This window comes from Dreissena polymorpha, chromosome 7 (assembly GCF_020536995.1).
Source record: "Dreissena polymorpha isolate Duluth1 chromosome 7, UMN_Dpol_1.0, whole genome shotgun sequence".
In the NCBI taxonomy this organism is placed as follows: Eukaryota; Metazoa; Mollusca; class Bivalvia; order Myida; family Dreissenidae; genus Dreissena; species Dreissena polymorpha.
The window spans coordinates 15,312,259-15,325,883 of record NC_068361.1 but is presented as its reverse complement, the minus strand read 5'-3'; the positions used below and the strand labels follow the sequence as shown (position 1 = coordinate 15,325,883).

Genomic DNA, 13,625 nt, shown 5'->3' with positions numbered 1-13,625 from the left:
AAATCCATGATCATCCTATGAAATGAGTTAAAAAATCCGCATTAGAAAGTTTAGTGCTGAATCATATTTTAAGAAAATATTCGAAGCTTGGCTTTGAGTTGTTAGAGGACATTATTTAGTGGTTTGCACGTAAATAATTGATAGACAACAAGTGGGATCGTGGGGACTGAGCGCATGCAAATTAAGAAACATAATACATGTACTTCTACTTAAAACAATGATGATTATTTTGGAGAACACTTATAGCTCGAGTAAACGAAACACCATCAAAATAGATTTCGTTGAAGACGAGTTTCGGTTAAATAAGGAAAATAATTTAAAATAAGTACAAGAATATTCGGTCCAATCATATAGACGTCAATCACTTGAAGTGGCCTTTTCACAGACTTAGGCATGTATTGAAGTTTGTCGTTAAATGCTGATATTGATATACGTTAACGTTGGATCTAAATAGCTCCAGACGTAACGTCAAAAAGTCCGAGTACACTTTGTAACATCAAAACGACGTCAAAACGACGTAAAAATTAACAACTCGGTGTAAATTTAACACATGACGTTTGACAAAGTCTCGATATATTATGTTATATTATCAAACTGCATTTACAACGAAAATGACAGTCACACATTTAGTTTTTAACGAGCATCCTTTGACATGTTCATACATTCGAGTATTGATGTGTGTAGATATTCTGGTACTTTAATTGTATCTTTGCTACTGTCAATCTGTGCGCAAATGTATAAACTTGATGCTGCAGGAACAATTGCGTATGGACTCCTAATCAAAGAGTATCTGTTTTCTCCGACTTTGTCTGGAGTAAAAGTCTATCGCTTAGACCACTCGGCCGTTTGTGCTCAGACAATGAGGGATGTATTCTATACTTTATATAAGCAATCCTCGAAGTATCTCAAAATAGTATCTCAAAATATAACGACAACAACAGAACTCCAGATTATTCAATCGTTTCTCGTTGAAACGCTTTATAAGTTTCAGGTTTTTAAATCGTCAAAATATGCATATAATGGATATTTTAGAGCATGGTAATGTTCAGTATTACTGTTTCCTCACAAATATCATAACTGAAACGAAAATTTGCGATTCCGAAACATTTTTTTTTATATTTGTCAATTTACCAAAACCAAAACGTGAAAAGGCCCCTTTAAGTGGTTTGCAAGTAAACAATTGATAGACATCATGTGGGATCTTGGAGAATAAGTACATGCCAATTAAAAACATAATACTTCTACATTAAACAATCACGATTATTTCGTAGAACACTTATAGCTCAAGTAAACGAAACGCCATCGAAATAGATTTCATGAAAGATGAGTTTCGGTTTAATACGGAAAATAATATAGTATATTATATATTCATAAGTGAAACAATATATTGCCCAATCCTATAGACGTCGATCACTTAATGTAACAATCTAAACCACTTTATGTCGATGACGTCAATCGACATGACTCATGTAATTATTCACTAAGCGTGTGATTCGTGTGTGCGCATGCACAGGTCGTCAAAACTTGAAAGCTTATTTCATATAATTATGACCGCTCGGCATTCCTGCTTTTTTAAATTGCATTGACACGTCAACACATCACGTTTGGGGTTTGCTGGTTCCATCTAGGATTCCCTAAATGCATGCGTAATGTCATGCATGTTGCTACCGAAACTAGTTTGTAAAAAATGGCCGGTCTATGTCATGTACATTTCAATAGTATCACAAATTATCAATCGTTAAAAACTATAACTATTTGACTGTTGCGTTAATATGAGTTTTTTTTAATTTATAATAAAGAGCAACAACAACATTAAACCCGTTTCACTAAGTAGAATAATTGAAAATATGCATATATAAATGTGTTACTCTGCATATATTTTTCTATAGACAATCATATTGAATTACCGAACAATTTGTAATTACTTGTATCGATATGTTTTACTTTTTTATAAAACTTTATTAATTATTAATATATGAAATTTGTACCGTGGAATGTTATCTAAAGAGACATGGTTTGTATGGCATTATTGGTTTGATACATGTGGTGAATAAACGAACGAACGGGCGAACGAATGAATGAATCCGATTTATGGATTATTGCATCGCAAGGGACAAGTGATTGACGATGGTATATATATTTTTCTATATATATATATATATATATATATATATATATATATATATATATATATTCACACATACCTTCACTTACGGGGTCACTGAATGAGACCATGGTGAGGGGCAGAGTCGGAAACCCGCAAATGTGTATATCGAAACCCACAAATGTGTATATCAAGTCTATAAAAATGCCCCTTTACAATAATATATAATTATATATAATGCCCCTTTACTTAGTATATATGTATAAATTGTAATGGGGGTCTTCAGAAGCCAACAAATATATAGATCTAGATATATATACATATGTTAACAGTATCTATAAAATCTCTTAATACGGTGTACTAGGACGGCATGGCGGACGATTGAAGGCCGGGTTCAAGCAATCCTATAGTCCACTTGTCTCCCATCACGAGTTAACTAAAACTCTGTATCGGAAATGTTATTGAAACACAAGAAATACGAGCCGCATCACATGATAAGATACCTTCGGACACTGCGACCTACATTGACCCAGACAACAGGGTCTGGCGGTGGCTAAAACAACATCTACTCTTTCACTTGACTTGCCAACCTAATCATTGACCCCACATGACACAAAATCGAACTTGGCTTACATATTGTCCAGACAAACATTCTGACCAAGTTTTATGACAATTGATGCAAGAATGTGACCACTAAAGTGTTAACAAGTTTTTTTTAATATAATATTAAACCTAGTGATCTACTTTTTCCCCAACCAAGCATGTCCCAAATTAAAACCGGACACATATTGAATTTTAAATACCAGAAACATAAATATCCATGTCTCTGTAAATACATTTATACCAAGTTTCATCTAGATTGATTCAAAAAGGTGGCTTCCGGAGTGTTAACAAGATTTTTCTAGGATTTGACCTGGTTTTCGACAAAAAGAAATAAAACACTTCAGTATATGTTAAATAGTTTTATTAAACGTTTTACAAACAGAAACACGAATACATAGTATGATACTTCCCACAACAGATTTCAGATTTTATTTAACCAAGGCATAAACTATGCATGTATAAAACATTTTAACAAGATGTGAACTAACAGAAATCATTGCAAAATGTTTAAATGAATAAACCTTTTAATTTCAATTTACTTAAAGAACATAGACTTGCCAGGACTAGAGATAATATTAATTCAAATTTTAAATAGTACAATATCAAACCATGCACTATTTTGAAGGAACAAGTTATTTAAATTGAGAAGCTAATTTAGACTAGAAATTTGTCCATAGGATTTTAACAAGTCACAGAAATGTTCAACACACATGTAACAGAACAACAGGTAGAAAGTATTTGCAGGATTTTATTTTTCAAGATATGTTATTTTACAGTTAGGCAATAGAAAAAAATATTTTAGATTCTCATCCACGCCCGCCCCTGTCCAAAACCACCTGCCCCCCCCAAAAAAACATTATTTGTAAAAAAATCAGAACATATACAGTTCCAGACACCACGGGTTTTAGACCATCCCTGATATGAAAAAAACATGGCTGATAATAATAAAGGTTTGGGGTAACGATGAATGCCTTTTTCTCAAAATTTTAAATAATTTTTACTACTGTTCTCCGGTTTTTCGTTAAAGAGACTCTCTCAGAGATCGAGATTTTAACTTTTTGTAAATAAATTGTCTTCTACCATAAACACGACAACATACATTTCTAAAGTAACACAGAACTAGATTATTGACAGCTTTCCAAACTTGCTCATATTTGTACAGAGAAGAAAATTAACATTTAAATCGCAGATATGTAAGACCGTTTAAACGGGTTTATTTTGTAAACAACGATCTTAACTTAGAATAAGAGGTGGTGTTTTTAGATACCATCGTCACGTGGGTCTTCGGAAACGTTTACTGAACATGTGCATGGTCGCATACATTATTTGCGTTAGACGAAAATGGGTCGAGCGATGACAAAAACAAATAGAGAAGACATTAATATTTATTGAATCTTGGTCAATTTGGTAAGGAAAATAAAAAATACTCGCATTTTCTACATCAAATGTTCAGAATTCCACCCAAACTAAGCGCACGATTATTTCCCTTTGCTACTATGTTGCTGTGTAGTGTTTATTTTTAGACGTCACGTGATAGCTTGGCGCGCGAAAAAGAATTCCTCAGTTTATTTATAAACCGGCTTTCCCAACGTTGAACAGACTGGCGCGAAGGCTCACTTCACACCAAGCAACAAAAACATGGGGTTTTAGTAACTTATAAGTAAGGAAAATGAAAGCGGTCTTTGGTATAGTGACGAGGAAGTTGAATATCAAATTTTTAACGTTTATTTACTCCCAAATTACACGTGTCTGAGAGAGTCCCTTTAATGAAAAATAACAAGAGGGCCCAAAGGGCCCTGGGTCGCTCACCTTAGGAAAAGGTCAAAGGTCACAATGGAGCCATTTACAGAGGACCACTAATGTTGTCCACCAAATACTGGTAGAGGACCTCTAGATGATGTTATACATGAAATTAATATGAAAGCTCTAGGACTTGTAGTTTCAGACAAGAAGATTTTTGAAAATTGCATTTAGAAAACCTATTTTTTTACCCCTTGACCTACTTATGCAACCAATCAGAACCATTTGAACAATTGTGGTAAGGGGACCGTTAATGTTGAGTTTGTTCAAATTCCCATTAACGGTTCAAGATAAGAAGTCATTTAAAGTTTTCCTTATATAATTCAATGTAAAATTGTGACCCCCGGTGCGGGGTCAATTTTAACCCTAGGGGCATAACTTAAACCAAATTTGGAAGAGGACTTCTAGAGGATGCTATATACCAAATATGAAAGCTCTGGGTCTTGTAGTTTCAGACAAGAAGATTTTTGAAAGTTGCATTTTAAAAACCTTTTTTTTTTGACAATGTGTACTTATGCAACCAATCAGAACCATTTGAACAATTTTGGTAGAGGACTACCCAGGGACCATTTCTGTTGAGTTTGGTCAAAATCCCATTAGCAGTTCAAGTCATTTAAAGTTTTCCTTATATAATTCAATGTAAAATTGTGACCCCCAGGGCGGAGTCAATTTTGACCCCAGAGGAACAATTTGAACAACTTTGGTAGCGGACCTCTAGATAATGCTACATACCAAATATGAAAGCTCAGTATAAAACAGATTCTAGATTGGACATATTTACTTATATAATTATACAGTAGAATCACAATTGTGTGTGATGTAAACACATACATCTAACATAATTAATTTCTAAAGTAATATGAACTCAAGAACAAGTACCGGTAGAACTGTATTAACAAGCAACAAAACTTACAACAGATTTTAGGATATTACAACAATTATATTATGTCAAAGTAGCACTAGGTCACACTTTCACAATGTAGTTAAAAGAATTATGACTATAGCACAATACTAAGATTTACATGTAATTAAAAATCCATGACATGATTTATAATGAATAAAATTATTCATAACAATTTTACAAAATAATACTAACTTGAAAAAGTACAGATGTATATTACGTATTCATTAACTTTTCCATTTTATAAGAGGATGAATTCTAAAATATTTATAAATATTTTTTTACGTGTAGATTTAAAGTGACTGAAACAGTACTGAAACTCATCACCTAAACAACTTCACAAAGTACATATTCTTTGGTTACGTTCTATGCCAAAATGGCGTAATAGTTCAATAGGAAACCAACTACTCATTGTATGAAATTTACAAAGCCGTCTATACATAGAAACAGATAAAATATCAATATAGTTTTCAAAGCACCAATTTTTCTATCTGATAAGAGTTATATTGTTCTTATTTACAATAATCTGGCAGCCATTTTGATAGTTTACAATTACAGTGGGGGAAAATGTTAATAGCTTCTGTTATTTTTTAACTAAATATAAAAAATATTGTTAACAGCTCTGAGAGGGTATATTAACAAGATGGCCCGATGGCCCTTAGACACTCACCTGAACAATTAGTGTACTAGTTCATGTCAAAATATCCAATAATGTTCTAGCGACAACTGCCATCTCTTGCATCATAAAGAAATGATTTAATCAATTTTGTCAAGGATAACCCAAGGATCACTTCTGTAAACTTATTTGGCAAATTTGGCGTAGTGGTTTAAAAGAATATGCCACTTAAAGATTTTTTTTATTTTTAGTAATGATAGTCATCTTGTGCAACAAAAGCAGAACAAATAAAGCAATTTTAGTATAGGGTCACCCAATGATCATTCTTGTAAAGTTTTATCAAAATTGGCATAGTTTAGGCGATGTCATTTGAAGCAGGTTGACACACCACGGACAACGGACGTAAGGTGATCCTAAAAGCTTCGTGCTCAGGTGAGCTCAAAATGGTATCATTTTAACTGTTATTCATTTTGCATTTTAGATATAAATATATTTTACAATATAATATTGTCTACAGAAAATTATAAGCATAAAAGTTACACTATATGATTTTTTTCCCATAATTTGACTGAAAAGAACATTGAACAATAAATGGTCTGTTTGTTTAACCTCATTTTTAGTTTTTAATTATGACATCTTAAGAATTTCAAGAGCTTTCCAATGAAATATGAACGATAGGTATATGACCAGAAATGATGAAATTAAAAGAAAATGAAATTTCTGTTTATATACATTTCATATAGAAATCTACTGATATTGCTGGACTATCAATATTGCCATCTCTGTGCATCTTGCATGTGCCCATGACATAAAATGGGAACTTTGTATACAGTAATACACGATTTGAAACTATGTAAGAACCAGAACAATGTATTATTGTTACATTACGGTAAAAATTCAATGTGCCTGATGATGTGCTGGGCACAAACCTTCTAAGAATCAATGGCAGATAAAATTCTTTGGGCATGACCAGCATTTGCCTGGATCAGCTTGGGTGCAAGATGTCTCATGGATTATGCTATTCAATGACACACAACACATCAGATAGTAATACATTGTAACACAATTTGGCTGCAATATTATCTGCATTTTTATCTTGTAATTGCAAACATAGATATATGAACCTTCTAACATTCATATGTATAATACTAATACTGACCAGACCATGTCCAAAATGGAATGAAGATACCAATCTTAAAGATCATTAATTAATAATAAAAGAGTAAAACAATGAATGTCCACAGTAGCACAGCTTTACTTTTTTTCTCAAAAATATGTAAAACTTGTAAAATGTGATAGAACTGTTGAACTAAATAAAATGTGAAAGTTGTAGAGGACTAATTGTAGTTACCTTGAACAAATTTTTTTTTTTGATGAAACAAGAGTCGTAATGCCCCAATGCTTGTCTTTTTTTTGAAGGTCACCAAGAAGGTCACACTCAATGAAATATTCTCTATGAGATACACATACATGCCAAATATCAAGTTGCTATCTTCAATATTGCAAAAGTTATGGCCAATGTTAAAGTTTGTGCAAACAAACCAACAGACAGGGCAAAAACAATATGTCCCCCAGCATAGACTGGGGACATAAAAAACAGGCAACCAAGAAAAAAGGCATACCAACAAAATTATTAATGGGGATATTTCTAAAATTATGCAATCTAAAGTTATGATTCTTGTGGGCTGCACTTCTATACACCACAACCTACGTTTATTCCAAGTTTGATGTTAATTGGCCTTATAGTTATGAAGTTATGACTCAGAAAAGAAAATTTAAAATGTGGTATAATTCTGAAATTAAGCAAGCTAGAGTTATGGTTCTCGTGCACTGCACTTCTTCTCAATGAAATCAATCCATATATGAATTTTCATGTGAAAAGCTCTTATACTTTAAGAGTTATACTCAGAGATCTGGAAGCCGCCCACCCATGGGTGATCACATAATATGTCCGTTTTTTCAAACGGGCGTTAACAAAACTTAGTCAGATACCTGTCAAACAGGCTACAACAGTAGATAGCAGACCATTTATTTGGTCAAGGGACATCTACTGACCGACTACAATATCAAAAATAAAATAACCTGAGGTATATACAAAACTTAGTCAGATACCTGTCAAACAGGCTACAACAGTAGATAGCGGACCATTTATTTGGTCAAGGGACATCTACTGACCGACTACAATATCAAAAATAAAACAAAATATAACAAAATAAAGCCGTGCAGGAACATATAATTTTACTACATCCATTTAAGGAATATACACAAATTTAAAGTGTCCACTGTGACCTTGACCTATAAACTGGGGACAAACATTCATCTTATTCGTGCTCAAAGTAGTAAAAAATGGATATACAGGTTTAATAGAAAAGGACAAAGAACTTAAGTCAGATACCTGTTCAACAGGCTACAAAAGTAGATAGCGGACCATTTATTTGGTCAAGGGACATCTACGGACTGACTACATTATCAGAAATAAAATTAAATAATTTTTGCTATATTTTTCTTTCAAAGGCTGTTTCACATAAAAAATTGGGCATTTTTGTAAGTAAAGCAGTGCGACAAAATAAATAAAAATCCCTCTATTTCCAATAAACATTGTTTCAAAATACAATACCAAGTTTTAAAACACAAATCCATACATGCCCTGGGGTACTTAATAATTAATTAACTAGTAACTCAACAACTAAATGCAGTTGTTGCCCCAGACATTACAGTCAAACAACTTACAGACATTAATAGTCACACAACTTATGGACATGACAGTCACTTAAATAATTAACATTTAAGTCACACAACTTACGGACATTACCGTTACTTAGAATAGATTATTAACATTAAAGTCACACAATTTATGGACATGACAGTCACTTAGGTTATGAACAATTAAGTCACACAACTTACGGACATTACAGTCACACAACTTATGGACATTACAGTCACACAACTTATGGACATTACCGTTACTTAGAATAGATTATTAACATTAAAGTCACACAATTTATGACATTACAGTCACTTAGGTTATGGATGTTAAAGTCACACAAGTTATGGACATGCCAGTTACTTAGTTTAATAAAATTACAGTCACACAATTTATGGACATGACAGTCACTTAGGTTATGAACAAATAAGTCACACAACTTATGGACATTACAGTCACACAACTTACGGACATTACTGTTACTTAGAATAGATTATTAACATTAAAATCACACAACAATTTATGGACATGACAGTCACTTAGGTTATGAACAATTAAGTCACACAACTTACGGACATTACAGTCAGACAACTTATGGACATTACTGTTACTTAGAATAGATTATTAACATTAAAGTCACACAATTTATGGACATGACAGTCACTTAGGTTATGAACAATTAAGTCACACAACTTACGGACATTACCGTTACTTAGAATATGTCACTTAGGTTATGGACATCAAAGTTACACCAGTTATGGACATAAAAATTGCTCACATTTAGAAATTTGTTAATTTTAAAGTCACATACATTATAAACAATAAATGCCAACAGGCTGTGGATATTATGGTATAATGTTATAAAAGACGCCTTGATAATAGGGATAAAAGATACACTAGTGATGGAGTTCAGATACACAAATCATGCCTATTATAGTATTAATGACACAGAAAGTTCTGTAATTAAATTTGAAGTATTTGAGTTTGTAGAAGAACTTGACCTTTGACCTAGATGGGTGACATTGAAGTTACCAATTCACTATTTCAAACGTTCAGCTGTATGAGATACATTACATATGAGATATTAAGTATGTGAAAGAAGTTCTAACGAAGTTATAGTGTATATTTAATGAGCGCTTTTAACCGTATATTTGACCTTTGACCTTTCATCACTCAAAATGTGCAGCTCCATGAGATACACATGCATGCCAAATATCAAGTTGATATCTTCAATATTGCAAAAGTTATGGCAAACAAGCCAACAAACAAACAAACCAACAGACAGGGCAAAACATGTCCCCCAGTATAAATTCAAATAATTTGAAAAAAAAAAAAAAAAAAAAATGAATAAAAAAAAACTGTCTTCTTTTATATCATTTTTGTTTACATTTTGAGCATTTTTTTATCAGTAATATAAATGTGTCAACTCTTAATCTATTTCAATCAATCCTCCCTGGTTAAGTGGAACAGTGCTTGACTGCAGAACCATAGGTTCAGCTATAAGAAAGAATCAAACGATTTGTCACTTTAAATGAATATTATACAATAAATTATATTTTTTAAAGAAAAAAAGCTGCCTGCTTTTATATCATGTTTGTTTACATTTTGAGCATTTTTTTTATCAGTAATATAAATGTGTTAACTCTTAATCTATTTCAATCAATCCTCTATGGCTAAGTGGAACAGTGCTTGACTGCAGAACCATAGGTTCAGCTATAAGAAAGAATCAAACGATTTGTCACTTTAAATGAATATTATACAATAAATTATATTTAAGCAATTGAAAAATTTGGTAAATAACATCAAAAACTTAACTTATTCGGTTGTTGTCAACAACACTAACCCATTTTTCTCTATATATAAAGTTTAAATTATCTTAAATTATATAAATTAATTCGTTAAAGGATTATTGTTTTTAAGCATTATTGCGTGTTTTGTATGTTATCATAAATAGTGTAATTTCTGATAGGTCTACCTTTCACAATAAGTTTATAATTTCCAATATGTCTCAATATCAAATGACAATACATAAACAGTAAAATTAAGTGCACACTAAAATGTTATAGAAATTAAAAGCATAAAAAAAAATGTGTAACAAATCTGGATATAAGCTAGTCCATATGGCTGTTTTTCTTAAGCCTTCTATGCTTCAAGTGGCTTGTATTTCAAATTTGAAACTAAAAATGTTTCACTGACACGGATGGGCATAAAAACACAGTAAATGTTGATACCCTATGAATGGAAACAATGGATAACAGACATTTTTCGTTTGTCTTTGTTCAAGTTGCTGATCTTCTTAATAATGAGATGTGCTTTTCTCATCCAAAGAATGCCGTTGTTCTTCCTGCTTTTTGCCATGGCCAACTGTACTTCTTTGTTTCTAGGTGTTATGCCAGAATCCAAATAAGTCTTAAAATACTCCTTTATTTCAGCAACTTCGTCTACACTCCATTTTTGTCTTGTGTTGGTTTTGACCAAAATATATTATTTGAATAATTCATAGGTGCCATCTACTGGTCACAGCCAACTACACTATGTTTCTTTAACTTAGGCCCAACTCTTTCACAGTGTTTGAACATACAAGGTCACTTTGACCTTTGACCTAGTCACCTAAAAACAATAGAGGTCAACAAAAAAACAAACCTTCCTATTAAGTTTCACAAAGCTTGGCCCAACGGTTCTCCAGTTATTGATTGGAAAAGCAATTTCCTCCAAAGGTCACTGCGAAAACTAAACAGTGAAAGTCATTTATAATTTCAAAAACACATGTCTTTGCAAAGTCCAATTCACTCATCAATTTCGGCATTCTGACACAAGAAATGTTCATGATCATACAACTGTAAACCAATGGCTTTATTTTTTTTTAAATTACCCTTATCTAGCAGTGGTTGAATTCAGTTCATATTTTTTTGTATTTTCCTAATTTGATGTTGTTTATTTTTGTCCGAATAACAGCTTCTGATCTGTCTTGCAACACAGGATAACACTTCTGTGCTTTCCTGATCTCCATTGTTGAAACGTTTTTCTGCATTTTTATCTGAATGTCAAAGGCTTCCCGTAGAGCACTCTCCTCCTCTTTCGACCATCGTTTTTTTGATCCTGAAATATTAAAAGAAAATGCAAATTCTTATATCTACTTAAGGCGTCTAACTATATTTGAAGGCTATAAAATGCATTTTTTTGTTTTTAAATTATATTAAAAGACAACTTTGTTATCTGCATATTGATACCATTTTTATGCAGATATGATAAGTAGATATTGTATAAAGCGCCGTTTGTTTCAACGCATCGCACGTTTCTACTTTTGTTTTCGCCGCGCTGCCATATTGGGAATCGCAGTCACTCAGTAAGAGGGGCGCCTACGGGGTAATCAGCGCATTGATACAGTTGTGCGATTTATTGCCCCTTATTAAACAGATTAACGGCTATGAGAAAGAATACTGTTTGTGATTAAGCCTCTGTCATTCATTCATTTAACTGCAGTTATGGGAAACAAACGAAACAAACAGGCAATTACGAAATTTGATGAGACAGTGAAAGATAATTTGAAAGAAATATGCCGTGGATCTTGGTTTACGGGACCCGTGTATGATGATACGGGGAGTATCTGCATAATATATAAGTTATTTCTAAATTACCAACCAATTTAGAGCATCAAACAACATGTTCCACAATTTGCTTCACCCATCGGAGAAACCGTTTAACATGTGAAAATTAATGTCTTTTGACATGAAGCGTGACTATGTCATTTAAAGATCGCAATTATCATCGGTTACTTTGACAGTGGCCAACATAAGAAAGGTGCATTTTAGGTACATGTTGTATTGTTTGAGAAAGGTGTTGAGAATAATTATATTGCGTTAATTATGTAACCGTAACAACCCATTGAAAACCATCAACACATTAAAAACAATATTAACCACGCTTGGAATAATGTTCAAATGCACTGCACTAAAATGCATATTATTCTTTTGTATGGAAAGGGGTATGTAATAGGGCATATTAAAATTCCTTTTCAATTCAATTGGCGAGGATATTTACAATATCAATGTTGAGTAACGAGATAGTATTATATTATACTATACGGTAAAATTCTACTTTAATAATATATAATTATTTTTAAAAGAAATTTCAGTATATTGAAAAAAAATATTATTAAAAGAATGATTATGAACTTGCCTTTATTCAAAGTATCTTATATGTTATTTAGATCATTTATTTCATGTATTATTTAAAATACGACTTGAAAATAATTTTAATAACAGAACATATATTTTATATTCACTTATTTTAAGACATTTCGTGTATCTTAATTATCACAAATGTTTAAAAGAACATTAATTAATGTAATTTCATGAAACTAAAAATCAAAGTCATGAAGGGCCGGAATAGCAGCTCTAAGAGCTGTATGTTATTGTGAAAGGATTTACAAACATGTTTACCGAGTGAGAAATGAGGAATGTTTCTAGATGTGTGACCATGTTATTTTCACAATGCTGAAGGAGACTGTCATAGGCGTTGGTGAGCATGTTACCCTTGTAGGTTTGGAAGAGGTGAAGGTTGGATATTTAATGTGACAGTGTTATACACAATGGCGACAATAACACAGGCATTGTATACAACACATTTATGACAAGAATCATTTTGTTTAGTAAAAATAATGAGCTGTTATTGCTGCATGTGACAAGCCTAATTACAACATTTGTTGATTATTTTGTTGGACGGAGTCTATGAATTGGTTTATGTGATGATTGTCGAAAGATCTGCAACTTGATTAGCCGATAGATATGGATTATTGCCCTGATAACTTGTCTGATAGGGTTTTAGATCTTTGTGGGCGTGATTTTAGAGAACTGATTTTCCAATCGTTTGGAGTTTTTGAATTGGGATAGTTTTG

General features: G+C 32.4%; 1 long non-coding RNA gene across 1 annotated transcript; it reads right to left on the bottom strand.

Annotated features, from left to right (window-relative positions):
* Positions 1–3,051: 3,051 nt before the first annotated feature.
* Positions 3,052–12,792, bottom strand: LOC127838392 (uncharacterized). Its single transcript, XR_008029799.1, has 2 exons — positions 8,137–12,792; positions 3,052–8,016 (listed from the first exon to the last, which is right to left on the bottom strand). It is a non-coding gene; the product is annotated as an uncharacterized LOC127838392 (long non-coding RNA).
* Between the last annotated feature and the right edge of the window lie 833 nt (positions 12,793–13,625).